The following is an 18788-nucleotide window of genomic DNA, read 5'->3' as shown; positions in this document are numbered from 1 at the left end:
GGGCATTAGCCAGAGAATTGGTAAATGATGTGGGCAAAGAGTACCTCAAATCTGGATGAGAATGACCAGGTTTACTAAAACTATGATAAAAAGTAATTTAATGAGGAAGGAGTGAGAAATTTTATTTGATTTGATTTTATCTGGATTTCTTTCCCATTATCTAGTACTAATATGTGCAATAATTATTGCTTTTTTATTCCTTTTTAAATTTTTTAATTTAAATTCAATGTAGTTAATACATGCTGTATTATTAGTTTCAGGGGTAGAATTTAGTGATTCTTCAGTTGCATATAACACCCAGTGCTCATTACTTCAACTTCTGTCCTTAATGCCCATCACCCAGTTACCCCATCCTTCCAACCCACCTCCCCTCCAGCCATCCTCAGTTTGTTTCCTATAGTTAAGAGTCTTATGGTCTGCCTCTCTTTCCTTCCCTTCCCCTATGTTCTTCTGTTTTGCTTCTTGAATTCTTTCCACATGTGGGTGAAATCATATGGTATTTGTCTTTCTCTGACTGACTTATTACACTTAGCATGATACTCTCTAGTTTCAACCAACTCATTTCAAATGGCAATTCTTTATTATTTTTTATGGCTGAGTAATATTCCATTGTGTATACATACCACATCTTCTTTATCCATTCATCTAGGTTTTTTCCTAATTATACAACTCATGTCAATGAATACTCAAGCAAAAAAAGAAATTTTAATTCTTGCAACTCTATCACTAGTAAAATATTAGTTTATAATCTTCTAAAATGGCTATATATACACATATATATATTAATACCTATGTACAGATTTTATACACATATATTTCTGCATTACATACATACTCACTTTCTTTATAAAAATCATATATTGAATATATTGATATACATTAATAATACACTAATATTAGTCTATTTCTTCACACATTACTAAATATAGTATCAACTTTTCCCTATTTCAATAAGTAATCTTCCACAATATGATATTTAAATGGCTACATAGTATCCCATTGTTTGGATAAAACATATTTACCTGGCTAACTCCTTATTACCAGGTAAAATTTTCCAATATTTTCTTTATAATAAAGTATCTCTAACTAACAACTGTTCCCTTATCATTGTGTACATCTATTATAGCTTTTCATATGAAAATATATGCATATTTCCTTCCCAAAAGGTTGCACCAGTTTATATTCCTACAACTATGATAAGTGAATTCATTCCCCTGCCTTCTCATCAAAATTGGGTATAATCTATTTTAGGTGGAAAATAGATCATGTAATATTCTAAACCGTATAAAACCAGCTTTGTTTCCACATATACCAGCTGAATTACTATTTCCCTTAATGATTTTTCTCTTGATTGACTAGAACCATAAGTTTACCTAGCACTCCTCAGAGTCAGCAAACTAACACAAGGCAATGGGAACCATCCAGAAAGATGTCTGTGTGCTGACAGCTAAGTACCTGGACACCTGCCAGCAGCAGGTCCTCTCCCTCTTTGGGTCTCTGATACTTGGTGCTAATCAGATACTTCATGCATTGGTGCTTGGGATGGTTAATTTTATATGTCAATTTGACTGGGTCACAGGGTGCCCAGATATTTGATTAAACATTATTTCTGAGTGTGTTTCTGAGGGTATTCATTGCCCAAAGAGACTAGCGTTGGAATCAATAGGTTGAGTACAGCAGCTTGTCTTCTTCCCCCAGTGTGGGTAGGTATCAGCCAATCTACTGAAAGCCAGGATAGAACAAAAAGGCACAGGAAAAGCAGAGTTTATTCTTTGTGCCTGTTAAGCTGGAACATCAGTCTTCTCCTGTCCTTGGATTAGACCTTCATGCTTGGATTGGAACTATACTACTGGCTTGCAGCTTGCAGGTGGCAGACTGTGGGACTTCTCAGTCTCCATAGTCATGTAGCCAATTTCTCCTAATAAATAAATCTTTCTGTCTCTGTCCCTGTAAGATAGATAGATCATAGATAGATAGATAGATAGATAGATAGATAGATAGATAGATGATAGATCGATCGATCTTATTGGATACCTGACCAATACAGTATTGATTGAGATGGGAAAGTGGGGGGATTTGTCAGCTGGTAAACTCTTTTCAATAAATAGACTAAAAATCAAGGACTGATTGTGACACACGTGTATCTGTAAAGGGAAATGTGATGCTAAGACTAGTGCCTGCTGCAGCCTTTATTCAGAGTACAAGAGACATATAGCCAGAATAAAACATTCTTGATACTCTGGATAGAAACATCCTTCTACAAGATATGATTTTGGAAGGACCTACTTGGCTTAGTAGTTGCCATGCACTGGGTCCTTTATAACTGTTTTCAGGAGCTAATCCATCTCTTCTTTGAGAGAGCTCAATCATCCTTCTGTGAGAAATGATTCCTCTTAGAGGACCCAGAATCGTTGAGTGGCACTGGACAAGTAACCTCCCTGTACTTCAGTTTCCAATCTGTAAGATAGCAATGATAGTTGTGGTATTTACCTTATACTCATCATAAAATATTAAATATAAAATGCTTAGGGTCACCTGGGGGCTTATTTGGTTAAGCCTCTGCCTTTGGCTCTGGTCATGACCCCAGGGTCCTAGGATCAAGCCCCACATCTGGCTCCCTACTCAGCAGGGACTCTGCTTCTGCCTCTGCCCTTCCCTCTGATCATGTGATCTCTCTCTGTATCTCTCTCGTTCTCCCCCCCCCCCACATGCTCTCTCTCTCTCAAAAAAGTAAATAAAATCTGTAAATGAATAAATAAATAAAGCTTAGATGATTGCCTGGCATAGATAAAACTTATATAATTTTTTCTTACTGTTATAAACCATCGTACTTTATGTTTGTCTAGTTTCACAAACTTGAGTATATTATAATAACTTATATCTTTGATATATCCCCAAAATATGAATCCCTTGGGATCAAATTCTATTTTCCTTCATTTTTATATCACTAAAATTAACACACTGTCTAGAAAATATTAGGTCCTGAATAAATATATCTTTCATAGTGGGTAGGAAAGTAAATGGAGAAACAAATACATTTTTGGCCAAAACATCAGGTTGGATTTTCACTGTTATAGTCCCTCTCTCTGTTTTCTGGTTCTGGCTCTTAGCTTTATTCTTTAATTAGTTGCATGGTTTAGAACCCATTAAATTAGAACCAACAAAGATTACACCTAATGTCAATAAAAATATATTGAACCTCAACCATAAACAAAGCTCTTATTTTTTCAGGACACTTTCCTCATTAAAGACATGTTTGTCACAAAAGACCTAAAACATGATAACTGATACTATAATTAGGACAGGCAGCATATTGGTCTTAACCTTAAGGGGAATATATTTAGTTTTGTGTGAAAGATCATGATTTAGTGTCTAAGTAAGAGCATTATCAAAATGTGATCATTAGGGACTAAAGCTGCTGTCTGTAAAACAGGTTATCAGTGTGAAGGTAAAACCACATGACCTAAACAATTTAACTGTTGTGCTTCGGAGACCTGTGGAAATGCCAAAGGCTAACAGAATTCTCGTGTGTGATCCGGATTAATTTCAGAGCAGTTTTTAAAGTTTAAGAAGAAATGATCTTTTCTTGTTTCCTCCTTTTGCACTGAGATATGGACCATCATATCACATATTAATAGTTCTGACTTACTACACAGGTGTCATTAATGTGAAAAATAGCTCCTTCTGCATGATTCTGAAAATGACAAATGCAATCTAAACAATGAACTTTCACAAAGTTCAACTGCTTTCAATTGAAATAAACATTGGAAATTATGTCTTCCATACAAGCAGAGAGAATAATGAAGGAGAACTGTACCCTCATTGCAGAAAGGCTATAGTGATGTTTCAGAATGTAATTAAATGCCAAATACATAGAGAAAAGCAATTCATTTTACATAATCGTTGTTTGATTTTGTATTTGGATTAAAGGAGAAAAGAATATTTAATTAGATAGTCTTTAAACATGTTTTGGACGTGTGGAAAAAAATGAGTACAGAATTATCAAGGATAGTTTATATGCCTAGAAGTTGGTCATACTGTTTGTTTTCCTACACATCCTAAAAGATGAGTTGATTTTTATTCAATCGTCTACTAAGTGTCAGGCAAAATAAGCTTTTTTATTGGTGTTTACTTATTTGTTTATTTATTTAAAAATTATTTCTTTATTTATTTTAGAGAGTGAAACAGAGTGCATAAGCAGGGGAAGAAGCAGAGGGAGAGGCAGAGAATCTCAAGCAGACTCCATGCTGAGCACAAAGACCCATGCAGGGCTCAATCTAACAACCCTGAGATCATAACCTTGAGATCATGACCCTGAAATCATGACCTGAGCCACAACCAAGTGTTGGACACTTAGCCTACTGAGCCAACCCTCTTATTAGCATTTAAATAGGAGTAGAGAATATTAAATCTTAAAGGGAGCTTAAAGCTCATCCATTCAATTCCCTTCTTTTTCTGATAAGGAAAGGGAGTTAAGAGATTTCTCCAAAATTAAGTTAATAACTGGTTCAAAAAAAATGGTTCAAATAAAACCCAATCCTACATTCAGGGCTTTCAAAATATAAAAAACCTCCTGCAGACAAAGGTAGGCTTTGTTTACCATAGAGTCATGAACCTCAATTTAAAAAGATCTAAGCTTGACATGGACACATTTCACTAGGAACCACCATGGAAAATCATGTCATCCTGATACTTCTCTGTGAATCACACTGTGTAAACTAGAAAGGGATGACAACACTCTACCCAAGACTAACATGTATCCACTTATTAAAGTATTAGAATAATTCCATGCTAACTCAAGTCCCCTCCCCCCACCTCCATGCACATGCTGGTGCCCTCTAACTCAGACCTCAACCTCCCAACAATTCAACAACCAAAGTGTTAAGAGTTAGCATGATAGGAATCTCTAAGACTCAACCCTGAAACTGGCTTCCATTCATTCATTGGTGATCATGGCTGTTAAATGTGTTAGTATTATCCCTGGTTCCAGCTTCTCCCTTCTGTAAATGTCAAATGGCAGCCTTTAAATCAGGTACCCTGATACATCCCTATTTATCTGTAGATAAATCAGGCATAATGAATAAGCATGATTTAGTGCATTAATAAGAATTGGATGTTTAAATATCTAATATTCCATTGACGAGTCTGCTAATGTGCTACTCTGAAAAAGTCTAGGATAACTGTTGAAAGATTAAAAGACACTTCCACTTAGAATAAGACTCAAAGCAGATAGTCTCAGGTTTCCACCACAAATTACTTTCTTGTGGTATAACATTGTGCTCTTAAGTAGTGCTATCAATACAAACTGTTCCTGCTTCAATCCAAGAGAATGATGGACAAGTTAAAATCTTCAAAGGTGGAGAAAGAATCTAACTCCTGACTCCAAGATCACTCCTAAATCCTCTGAAAACTTGGCCCATCAAACTGATGAAACATTTAGTTTAAAAAGCAGTCAAAATTTGCAGTGGAAAGTAGTCAGTGAATAGCTCCCCCTGTAAAAAATGAAAGACAACAATGAAACCAAGTTGGTGCTTGTGATAAAATAGAAACCGAAAATGAGGACTATAAGAAAATATTACATAGAAGGCAAACCAGCACAGAACAAATAGAATAATGCAAACAGGGAAGGATCCAAACCAATACAAACAACTGCAAAGGGTCTTATTGGCACACTGTCAGACTCAGAATTTGAGGATGACAGAAATATTTAATTGTAGAGTAATACTTAAATGATGTTTTACCTCAAGAAAATCATTCCAGTGAAGGATGTGAAAACGGTTGGGCAGCTGTGTCCACCCCTTCTAACAAAAGCCCAGCTGCAGGAAGAAAAGCCAGAAACAGAAAGGAGACAAAGAATAATGAATGAGAGGATGAAATCTAGAAAGAAAGAAAGAAATTAAAATGAGACAGTGAAAAATTAAGCTGCAACTCAGAAAGATAGGCCAGAAAAAAAGCTTTAAACAAACTATAGTAAATGTAATTTAGAATGTTTTTAAACTCAACTACTGAAAATAAAGTCTTTCTGGAAACGAATTTGTAAGACTGGCAAATACTTGGAATTCCTGTCCCAGTGTAGAACGCCTGAAAGATGGCCCTGTGCACAAACCATGTGGGCCCTGGTTGCCAAGAGCTATTTACAAAGTGCCCATCACTGAGAAAATGGGTGACTATTTGCCTATTTTCCTCTGGTTATCAGTCTGAAACAAAGTACAAAGCCTCCATAGTTCTCTCATAAAGCAAAAAGGAAAATACATGATTTGTATCTTAGCAAAGTATATAAGAAACTTTGCATTGAGATTATGATAATGGTCCAGGGCCTTAACAATTTTATAGTAAATGAAGACTAGGAGAGGCAAGTGAGCTCAATGGATGAGTTCTTAAGCTCTACCTATATATGAAACTTGTTCTACCCACTTCCTAGCTTTGTGTCCTTGACAAAGTTCCTTAGCCCTTTTGAACTTCAGGTTCTCCACAGCTAAAATGGGAAAACAACAACGCCTAACTTAGAAGTTTATTGTGAAGATTAAATATGCTAACTTGTGTAAAACCATTAATACAGTGTTTGCCAAATGCTCAATAAATAATAACTGTCATTATTTTGTGCATTCTCCATGCCAAACCTGTTTCGGTTTGTTTTATATTTAGTACCTTGTTGTTAACTTATATAATATGTTTAGTAAATTATTAATTATTAGATAGTTTAATATCATGCTTACAATGAGTTAATAATGCATATTGAAGCACTTTCACTGGCTTCAGCAGTGCACTGCATAATCAAGGAGAAAAGATATGGACGCTGCCCAAAGATACCTTTTTTTTTTTTTTAAGATTTATTTATTTCTTTGACAGGGGGAGAGAGGAAGAGCACTTGTCAGGAGAGGGGCCAAGGGGGAGAATCTCAAGCAGACTCCTTGCTAAGTGCCGAGCCCAGTGTGCTGGGTTTAAGTGAGATCGTGACCTGAGCACAAACTATTAAGAGTCAAGAATTGGATACTCAACCGACTGAGCCACCCAAGCGCCCCCTCAAAGGTACTTATTAAGTGACCAATTCCATAGAGTGCTTTGTGTTGAAGCACATAGTATCAAAATTTAAATTTAATAGATATTAGAACTCAGGATCAGTAAGAACCAGGCAGTCAGAGAAGGCATTGGGGAGAAAGTAGAAACATAGTAAGCCCTGGAGGATGTACATGATCAAGGGAGTCATAAAGCAAAAAATGTACTTCCTACTAAGAAATATAATATTAACAAGATTATGGGAGAATGTGGAATACAGTTAACCCTTGAAGGACATAGAGGTAGGGACAGTTACAGAGTTGAAAGTCTGCATACAATAATTAACACCCCCCCAAATTTAACTACTAATAGCCTACTGTTGACCAGAAGACTTTTCAATAATATAAACAGTTGATTAATACACATTCTATATGTTATATATATTATATACTGTTTCCTTACAATAAAATCAGAAAGAAAAAAGAAAATGTTATTACAATCATAAGGAATAGAATATATATTTGTAGTATGTACTGTGTATTTGTCAAAAAAAAAAAAACCTGCACATAAGTGACCCAGGCAGTTCAAACCCATGTTGTGCAACTGTCAACTATATATTTGAGGCTGGCCAGACTAAAGTGAATGGAGCTTAATGAGCAATGTATTATTTTGTAGAGTTGAGGTAGTTTGTGGGGGGCTTTAAGAGCTAGAAGAGGTTTTACTTGAAATAGTATGAGATAAGCATTAAATGTTATGAAGTGAAGTGATAAAAATAGTATTTCATAAAGACTGGTCTTACTAAGGTATGCGGGCAGATCTCTATAAGGAGAGACAGGTGTAAGAAGACTTGGAGGATATTGCAGTTATCTAGGTGTGACACAATAGCACACTAACTCAAGTTGGAGAAAGAGAAATGGAGGTTATACTGTGAGTGAAATGGCAGTCACTGGAGGGATTTGAGCAAAGGAGTGAAATTATCTGATTTATCTTTTAGTAAGACTCTCTGTTCAGTTGAGAATAGATTGGAAGGGTTAAGAGGAGGAACAGGGACACCCAGCTGGACCTCATTTAAACAGCTCAGGGTACCCAAGTAATGAAGCATCCAATTCTTGGTATCAGCTCAGTTCATGATCTCAGGATCATGAGATCAAGCCCCATGTCAGACTCCATGCTCAGCATGAAGTTGGCTTGAGATTCTCTCTCTCCCTCTCCCTCTGTCTCTCCCTCTGCTCACATGCACTCTCCCTCACTCTCTAAAATAAATAAATAAATATTTAAATAGCTCAGGAAAAAAATAATGTGGGGCTTGGATTTCAGGCAAATGGAAGAGGTGAGTGGTTACAACCATTATATTGTGAACAGTCTTCATAGGCGGGTATCTCAGGCTGTCATGCAGGACTACCTCTGATTTAATGCTCTACTGTCATAGTCTTGAAATTCTTAATAATATTTTAATAAATGGCCCCAGATTTTCATTTGCACCAGGTGCTGCAAGTTATGTAGATGCTCCTAATTTTGAATGCAAAGATAACAGGATTTACTGATGTACTGGCCTGAGTATTTGGAAGAAATTCAGTGAAATGGAAAAGACTGTGAGAAGCATAAAATTATGGAGGATCAGAAGCTCGGCTTTGGGCATATAAATTTTGAGATGTTTATTAAGCATCCAAGTAGAGCTATCTGGAGTTCAAAGAAGTGTTTGAGGCCAAAGGTACAAGTGTGAAGTAATCAACAGTATTTGGAAGCCATAAACCTGAAAGAGAAGATCTTCATAAGGACTGTAAATAGGAAAAAGACGTCTAAGCGCTGAGCCACAAAGCAGTCCAACCTGCCAATGGCAGGTGATGAAGCACCAGCAAAGGTGAGGAGGCAGGGTCAGCCAGAGAGACATCAGGACATGCAGAAGATGGTGTTGTACTAGAAAGCAAAGAAAACAAATATATCAAGAAAAACTTGATGACAATTCAAGTAAAAAGAGAGTTGAGATACGAGCACCAACTTTAATTAACAACATGGAGGTCATCAGTGATAAAAGCTGTTTCCACGGAGAGCTAGAGGCAAAAGCCCAATTACATTGGATTCCATAGGTAGCTGGAAAGGGAAGTAGAGGTTGGTACCATGGAAAGGGCAGGAAGTCTCGATGATCCAGGGTCAAAAAATGAAATGTGATTTTAGAATAACAGCTCGATGTTAGGTACATGGAGTCTGAGATTGTGGTGAGCCAAATGGAAATAAATGTCCAGTGGGCATCTAGAATATAGAGACAGGTATTGTCTGAGAAGATAAAATTGAAATTATCCATAGTTTAGATTTTATTCACATATAAGTGTAATTTGGGGCTATAAAAATAAATTTGCCTGGAATAAAAGTGTATAGAGAACACTAGAGAATTGAAAAAACCAATATCCTGAGTAAAGTAATGAAACAAAATCAAAAGCACTGGGCAACCTTCCCAATTTGAACTCCATTTAGGTGTAGTTGTATTCCATTGGCAAATTAAGGTAATTATCTGAATAATTAAATACCCCCACAAAAGCTTTAGCCCAAATTAGCTGGATATTTTACACAAAAACAGGCTCTATTATATATGAGAAAGTCTATTATTGGATTCACTTTCTTTCGTTTTTCTCAGTCTACGTAGAGAGTTCACAGGTGATTTACACTCTGTAAAGAAAACTGTTTACAAATAAAAACAAGCTAAAAATCATACCTGCTAACTGACATCAAGGACCTCATCATCTACTCGCACTTCCACATCCCTAAAATTGGGATTTTTTTAGAATGAGATGAAGGAGTAAATAAGACCACCTAATTTGGGCTAAAGCGTACTGTTTGTCAAAATGTATGTCAGTATCAATGAAGGAAACTGAGCAGCAATGATTGCTTTTCACTAAGGATTCAGCAAAATCCTCACATTTCTGGCCTAATATGCCTTGTAACCTTTAAAACCGAATCAAAGGGGTAATAGCTTTCCAAGCCAAAACGCCACACACACATGCACACACACAAAAGAAAATGAAGGCCAGGCAAACAGCCCCAGAAGTGGAATGAAAATTTGGGCCTTGTTCATAGCAGGAGGAAAGTCAATCACGTTACTCACTGAAATGACACTGATGGCAGCCAGCTCACACCTCAGCAGGCGCGTACTGCTTAGAGCAAACGAAACGGTTCAGATTTGGGGCGTTGGATGCTCATGTTTCTCTTTGTTTTCCAAGATGATCCCGCTGACAATGATTACTGTCTACGGATTGTAATCTAAGAAGCATTATATAGAAACATAAGAAATGTCACATTGGAACTGACAAACGAGCCTTATTATGGCTCTGACAGTGGCACCAAGGGACGTTTTGTGGCAGAGCGTGAATGTTACTCTAGCAACCAAAAGAATATTATTACTTTTTTTTACCTCCAAAAGTTCTCCCCCCACTTTTTAAGGCTCTTCAATAAAGAGCTCAAGAAGAGGACTGGAGAAGCCAGTCAGAAGAATGTGCTCAGCCTTAACCCTGGGCCCCCAGAAGGAGGCAATAACAGCTTCCCTTCAGCCCCTGGGCTGGGGACAGGGGGTGGGGGGGAGGCCGGGGAAGGCCTTGGAATAAAAGGGATTTTTCATCAGGAAAACTCAGCATATCATAGTCTTCTAAACACCAAGTGTTCTATAATGTCAACAGCTAAGCTAGGTGGTAGCTATAGTTTTTTTTAGATAAACCAACAAGATTCTCCAAACTCTTACTTCTGATCACCTCTCTGAACTTGGCCTGGCTCTTCATAACACTTGCATCCAAACTTTCTCAACCAGAATTCCTCATCTGAGCGACAGACTCAGAAAGTAATCCAAGTGACAAAATTAGCACCTTTATGGAAAAGCAAGAGACAAGTTCATTTATGACATACAATGAATGCTTTCAGGCGCGGTGCCTCTCCTGAGAAAAGCCGACTGAATTGTGATCAGGGCTGAGAGGCGGGATCCCAGAAGACTTAATCATGGATGTTGGGCTATAGGAGCGCTCTTTCCAAGCTGGAAAGGGGAAGCCTGGAACCCCTGGTTCCTTAGCTGCATGAAGGGTGTCTGCATAGGAGGGAACAAAACCACTTTACAAGGAGCAAGGTAGACAGGTGAGAGTGAAAGCCAGAAGTCATGAGAGATTTGACAATATAATTAGAATCTCTGAACTCAAGAGCCAACTCCAAGTCCACCCCTGAATTAGCTGTTTACGTGAGCCAATGGATTGTATTTTTCCTAGAAACTACTTTGTGATGGTTTCTGGCATGCACAAATATAGAGTCCAGAATTACATCATAGAAATGTATGATAACAATGAACATAAGAACAAATGTAACCTTTAAATACTAAAATTATCAGTAAAAACAACAAAGAGGTACCTTTGTTTCCTATTAGCCTAAATTGCTTTTTATTAATACAAATAACTGTAATATTGTGTGTACCTACCATGTACAGGTACTCTGCTAGAGGTTTTATAATAATTAGCCTGTGGTAACCCTGTAAAGCAAGAATTATATCCTTTTTGGGACACTGAAGTTCAATGAGATTATATAATGTGCATAAAACTACAATTCTGGCAGGATACTAAACAGAGGTGAAATTTGGCTCAAATTTATCTGAAATCTAGGCTTTTGTTTTTAATATTTTATTTATTTATTTAGAGAGCACAAGCGGGGGAGAGGTCCAGAGGGAGAGAAAATCTCAAGCTGACTCCATGCTAAGTGTGAAGCCCTACATGAGCCCACATGGGGCTCCACATGGGGCTCGAACTTACACCTTGTGATCATGACCTGGAGATCATGACCTAAGCCAAAATCAAGAGTGCAAAGCCTAACTGACTGAGCCACCCAGATGCCCTTGAAACCTAGCCTTATAATCACTGAATTATATTACCAGGCCAATAGATACTAAAAATATGTCTGTGCATCACAGTAGCTATTGGCTGTCTGCTCAGCAAATTTTTTCATCTCCCTTCTAGCCACAGAAAAGGAAATAAGAATATCTAAGTTAGTGAGGATGAAGGTTAGACTTAGAAAAAAGAGAAAGTATAGCACTTAAATTGTCATCAAAGCTATAAATTTGTAAACACATTTTAGAAGATCATATAAGGAGCTATAAAAAGTTTAGCTCACGTCCAGTGCTTTGAGTAACTCTACTTTTTATTTACTCAAAGGAAATCAAAATATAAAGTAATCTGGAAGCATAGGGACATTTATTACAAAATTGTTCTATAATAAAAGTAATAATAAATCAAATGTCTACAAAAATGGATTAAGTAGTTTACATAAATTAGAGCCACACTTATAATTATGATGTGTGCTTATGATACAATGTGACTTGTGCTGGTCTGAAAGTACAAGAAAGAGTAAAAATAGAATACAAAATTTGTATATAAATATAAAATTTTAAAACATTTATAAAAATAAGGACTTAAATGAATGCCAGAATCTGGCAGTGTTATTTTTAGGGTGTTAGGACCGGGGGTTGGTGGGGAGCCTATAGTAGGACAGAGTCAAGAAAATGTCTAAGAGCATCATTGTTATTTTAGAAGAATCCAATTTCAGTTAATTTAATTTTTTTTCTTATTAGCATTAGAAGCATGGCTTCCTTTTCTCAAAAGGTTTCTAAAATTATTAACTACTTACATTCATGACATTGGCCCTGAAATTCCATTAGTACCCCTACCAGACAGGGAGCTCCTTAAAAGACCAAATACATTGTAGAGGCTCAGTAAATATTAATGAATGAATTGAACCATTCAATGTCAATATATATCATGTGATATATAATATATATTATATAATCCAGTGGAAACATATATATTATATAATTCAGTAGAAATATAAAACTAAGACAGCTACAGGAGGTAAAATCAGAAAAAAAAATTATATTAAGCTACTTTCTTTGGATACTTTGGATACTTCACCCAATTAAATGCATAGTTAGCTGGGGGGATAGTCAGAAAGTATGGTATACTTCAAACAGCTCTACTTTTCCACAGTAGTCTGCAATATTTCATTCATTAAACATTTATTGATTGGAAGATCATATTATTATCCTGAGACACTTGTGAAAACTGAAGGCGGCGCAATTAATAATTAATGCTGAGACCACAGGAGTAAACCAGGACATATGTTTACCCCATTCATTAAGTATTTTTTGTGCAGAAATGGAGGTGGGCACCATGAAACTAAGACATGGGTCCTTAGACAAAAAAAAAGTTCTATTATTTATATTAAAATGTTTTCTTTATTATAAAACTGCCTTCACAAATCATGTATCTTTCCTCTTTTTACTCAACAAATATTTTTTATGTAACTAGTCTAAGCCTGTGAGCCTCTAGAAACTGGAATATGGCAATTAATGAAAGAAGAAAATTCTCTGATTCTCTCCTATATTCTAGGGGAAATTGATAACAAAAGAACAAATAAAGAGTAAGTCAAATCCATTGACATTAGAGAGTGCTAAGTAAGGGGTTAGGAAAAGCAAAAGACATGGAAGAGTAAAGCAAATGGGTGATGGAGGCTGGAGGTATGGTTTTAGATAGTGTAAGCAAAGAAGGAGCTCCCTACGAAGAAGATATTTGATAAGAGAGCTAAAAAAAAAAGAAAAAAAAATGAGGACTAAGTAATGACTCTATGAGGGAAAAAGCATTCCAAGGCAAAGGGATGAACAACCGTAGAAACCCCAAGGCAGCAGGGAATGAGGAGTACTGGAAAAAAGCAAAGTGAGTGAAGCAGTCAGTGGGGACAGTGAAGTTAGGGGGGTAACCCAGGATCAGACCATCAGGTAGACCTTCATGTAATTCTCAAATCTAATGAATAAAGAAATTTTTTTTTAATTTATATTTATTTATCCATGAGAGACAGAGAGAGAGAGGTAGAGACTTAGGCAGAGGGAGAAGCAGGCTCCTCACAGGGAGCTCCATGTGGGACTTGATCCCCAGTCCTGGATCACACCCTGGGCCAAAGGCAGATGCTCAACCACTGAGCCACCCAGGCATCCCTCAAATATATTGAATAAATTCAGATTTACCTTATCTATAGATATGTCCCTTATATATTTCCATTATAACCCAATTCAGCATTCACCTCCCCAAACTCTAATGTGCTGATGCTGCTGGATTGCATTAATTACACCACGGATTATTTTAGTCTTCAATTTCAGAAATTTTGTTTGGTCAATTTTGGATTTCCACCACAGAACTGTATGTACTACTGTAGTCTTCTAGATGCATGTCCACCATGATTTTATAAAAGGGACAGCAACCAACAACAATTGCATAGAACTTAGACAAACAAAAGATTTTCAGGGAGAAGAATTTTTTTTCAATGGCTTTGTTCTGAATTGTCAGGAAAGCCTGACTTTTAACTAGTTTCACTTTCATTTTTAATTCTGCAACCAATGCTCTTTTTATTGCCTTCACCCAGGATGGACTGCCGGCCCCCGCCACAGTTCATCCTTGGAGTACCACTACACACAGCTTTTCAACACTTTACTTTGAATGTCTCCAGTTTTATACACTTAGCTGACTCTTGAAGTGACATCCATAACATTCAGGAGAGGGTGCGTCCTCTCCTTAGTGTCCCATCAAGAGCGGAGACAGGGCAGAAGAATGGCACCAGTGGAAGGAAAAGGTTCAGTAGATGACTCTGAAGTGACACATTAACTACCTATATGGAAATCTGTCATTTCTATAGAGTGACAGTAACAGACTAGGATTTCTATCACAGAAGAAATTTAAGAGAATTGGGTGGACAAAACTTAGGGGAAGGGTTTTTTTTTTTTTTTTTCTTATAAACTATATAAAGCATGAGAACAGGGAGGTAAACCATAGAAGACTCTCTTGATACACAGAAAAATTTCCAGTTGAAAAATTCCAGTCATCATTTTTGGCTGTGATACATGCTTGAATTCTAGGACCCAGACTGACATTTCAGAAAGGTTTATGCCATAATGGCTACCAGAAATCCTATGTATGCTTGAATCACATTTATACACATAAATCATTATTTTGCCACCAAATTACTTAGACAACTAAAAAGAATTGAGAAAAGCCAATTACATAATGTTACAAAATATTTATAACTTAGTTTGGATCATTCTATGTAGCTTAAATGTCAGCTTACCTAAATACTCTTGATCACCATTTGATGAAAGTATATTTGATGCCTAATAAAAACTAAACCAGAACATTCACTTTAAATTTTCCAAAATAATTTCTATAAAATTACATTTTCTGCTAATGCAGAAAAGAGCTTTTTGTGTGATATTTTGCTGGTTGCTTGAAAATGTGTTATAGAACACCTGGATGGCTCAGGGGTTGAGCATCTGCCTTTGGCTCAGGTGGTCATCCCGGGATCCTGGGATCAAGTCCTGCATTGGGCTCCCCACAGTGAGCCTGCCTATCCCTCTGCCTATCTCATCTCTCTGTGTTTCTCATGAATAAATTAAAAAAATAAAATCTTTAAAAAAAGAAAATGTGTTATCAATTAGAAATAGAAGTTTAATTAGTGAGACTTAGAAGAACAAGCAGAAAATTTTTCCCATCCCAACCTAAAATTATTTAAAAAGTTTTTTACTTAACTAAAAGTAAGATCCAAGTAATCTTTTACTTGAAGTAGTCTGATTTTGCAATCAAACCTAATTACTTTCCTATGCCTGAAAGCTATATTGACATCAGCAGTTTTATGAAAATTTTTGTACTTCCAAAAACAACAGGTAACTTAGAGATTGATCACTGGGACGCTAATGGCCATTTTCTACAATTTTACATTAAAAAAAAAAACTGCTGTGCTATCCATAAAGTAAAACAATAAAGTCTATTTGTAACACTCTTATTTCCAGTGCTCACTCTTTAAGCCTATAGTGGATATTTCCAATGCCATTTGAAATATTTTATTATTTATAGCATTTTTCCCTACAATATTTGAAAGCATGATAAGAAGGCTTTATTTTATGGAACATTTACTGGACTAAATAGTATTTGAGCTCAGCACAATTCACTGTCCACTTAAAAAAACAATGTTATGTAGTATTGATGAGCTGGTTGTTCCTTAGAATCTCAATCCCACTTCCCAATAAAATCAGTCAAGAGGCCATTTTTAGCCAACAAATATGGCTGAAGTGGGTATTGGTACAAATACCTTCAGTTAGCTATGACTTCAAATTTTATTGGTAAAAATACAGTGTACTGGGATCCCTGGGTGGCGCAGTGGTTTAGTGCCTGCCTTTGGCCCAGGGCACGATCCTGGAGACCCGGGATCGAATCCCGGGTCGGGCTCCCGGTGCATGGAGCCTGTTTCTCCCTCTGCCTGTGTCTCTGCCTCTTTCTTTCTCTCTCTCTGTGTGACTATCATAAAAAAAAAAAAAATACAGTGTACTGGTGGATAGAGTTGGAATGCTATACTCTCAGACATGGTGTTAAATTGAACACTTCATTTTGTTTGAGAAATTTAAATAAAAAATAGAAGACATTAAGATTTGAGCAAATTATTTTATACCAAAAGTGTTGAATGTTTTTAGCTTTTTACCTGTTCATACTGTGTACGTCTTTTTTTACAATCAACTGTTGAGTGATGTGAATGAGCTGGATACTCAGCATGTTTAAGGATATTCTTCCAAAAAGAAGATAGAGAAGAAAGTTCTAAGTTTAATTGAGACTTGTGATCCTTGTTTAATACTTCTAACACTCTCTGGTGTAATTGATATTACTCTATTTCTGGAGGGGACAAAAAGGATAATTTGCAGAAGTTAAATGATTCACCAGTAGCCACACAAACATAAGTGGCAGAGGAAAGGTTGGAAGCTGGTGGTGTCTGAATCCTGCTCTCGTTTTTATCCTATCCCACGTGCTTCAACATCACAATGGATTTCCTGGTACACTTTGGCCTTCCTCTTCCCTAGTCATTCTTTTCAACTTGGCCTTTTCCACTCCATTTCTGGTTTTCCCTTTTGTTTCTACTTGGTTTCTATCAAGATAGACTATGCCATTCAGAATTAGCGGGGAAAAGTCAACCAAAACTAGTTGTGAGGAGTACACCTGGGTGGCTCAGTGGTTGAGCATCTGCCTTAGCTCAGGTCGTCATGATCCTGGGGTCCTGGGATTGAGTCCCACTTCGGGCTCCCTGCAGGGAGCCTGCTTCTCCCTCTGCCTATGTCTCTACCTCTCTCTCTTTCTCTCTCTCATGAATAAATAAATCTTAAAAAAAAAAAAAACAGTTGTGAGAATAAATCCTTAAAAATACAGTCATGTTATGCATGTCAACATGCCCTGGCAAGACACAGAACAATGTTTGACAATCCAGTCACTTGAATTGGTGACTGCGTTGGTGATAAGAAAAGAAAAAAGTTGGACCATCAAGAAGTACCAATGACACACCACTCATTATGGGTTTACCTACTGCCTGGCGCTGAATGTAGCCATTAGAGACAGTATCTAATTTAATCCCCATCCCAACCCAACCCCATTCCAACATCCCAATGTTTCATGGCATAAACATTATTACCGGTAATTTACTGAGAAGAAATCTGGGACAGGCAGACATTACATTATGCAGTTTACCTAAGGTCATACAGTTTAACAAGTGAAGCAGAAATCTGGACTTGAATTTGATTGGTTACAGAGATTCTGCTACAAATAATGATTTGGGTGAGCTGCATCTAGGCCACTGGTGTGTGTTCTTTCTTGAAAGAATATTTTGAGTAGAGAACAAGATGGACAGTTATGTGCTCTCAGTGTATTTTTTTCAACACAGGTGTAGCAAATTTCCAGTAATCACGTCCTTAAAAAGTATCAAAGAACCAATACTTTCAAAGAAAGAAAGGAGAAAAGGAAATCCCTCCTTTCTTCCTGGGTTGATGGCCAGACCCAGACTCCTGAGGCAAATGAGCAAGTAGATTCTGAAATCACAACAGAATTTTCCTTTTGCTCTAATGGAAGGAGTTGTCTTCCCAAACATTTTCACACTTGGCTTTCGCATCCGTTCTGTCAGTTGAGTCACCGCGCCACTGCTTGAAGCAGAAGCCGAAGTTGGGGAGAATGCCAGAGGCAAGGGCCACTTTTCGGTCACAAAGAGATTCAAGTGCTAGCTCTCCTTCTCTTGCACATCCTGGCTGGGCCCCGTGCCAGCAAAGCACTCCTAGATCCTCAGGATGGCAACTGGGCCTAAATGGGATGTAGAAAGCTTTCACTTATCCTATCATTCTGGATTGCCTGTGTCGACTCCGACTGTGGACGAGAGGGAAGAATAATAAGCACAGCCAACTGCCAGAAACTTCTCGTTGCCTCAGTGCATATCTATTTTTCAGCTGGATGACTTTTATTTTTGCATTTTTAATTGCTTTATTTGTATTGCCCCTTTCCTCGTGGCAATTTCTAAATACCACGTTGGGGAGTCTTTCATGTTTGGAACAGTGACAGTACCACAGAGATCTCAAGCTAAGCATGAAAGCCTGGATCTAATATCTTCTTGCTGCTTTCCTGTCTAATAGGCCTGCTTGGGAATCTCACTGCTGTGATACCAAGACCAAATGGATGTTTACTGAGGAAAAACCAGGAGTTGCAGCAAAGCAGACAGGAACGACAACATGACAGGACTCTAATCTGATGACACGTCCAACTGCACCCACATTAGGCAACCATTAAACAATGGTGAAGAGCACACCCAGGAAAGAGAGATCCAGCACCCTGGCTCCTGACCCGGCGTGGCCAGCTGTATAATGCTCTCCAGCAAGAAAAAGTAGGTAATCACAACCACTCACTTTTTATTCACAGAGATAGGAGAATGAA

At 37.3% G+C, this 18788-nt stretch overlaps 1 long non-coding RNA gene across 4 annotated transcripts in view; it reads right to left on the bottom strand.

Moving 5' to 3' along the window:
- Positions 1-18788, bottom strand: part of LOC102151391 — a 298291-nt gene that overhangs the window by 96970 nt on the left and 182533 nt on the right. For all 4 annotated transcript variants that reach the window (XR_005356690.1, XR_005356691.1, XR_005356688.1 and 1 more), the window contains one exon: positions 2287-2457. This is a non-coding gene — a long non-coding RNA (uncharacterized LOC102151391). The remainder of the gene's footprint in view (positions 1-2286; positions 2458-18788) is intronic.

Source organism: Canis lupus, chromosome 3 (genome assembly GCF_011100685.1).
Source record: "Canis lupus familiaris isolate Mischka breed German Shepherd chromosome 3, alternate assembly UU_Cfam_GSD_1.0, whole genome shotgun sequence".
Classification (NCBI taxonomy): Eukaryota; Metazoa; Chordata; class Mammalia; order Carnivora; family Canidae; genus Canis; species Canis lupus.
This window is presented reverse-complemented; position numbering and strand designations above follow the sequence as displayed.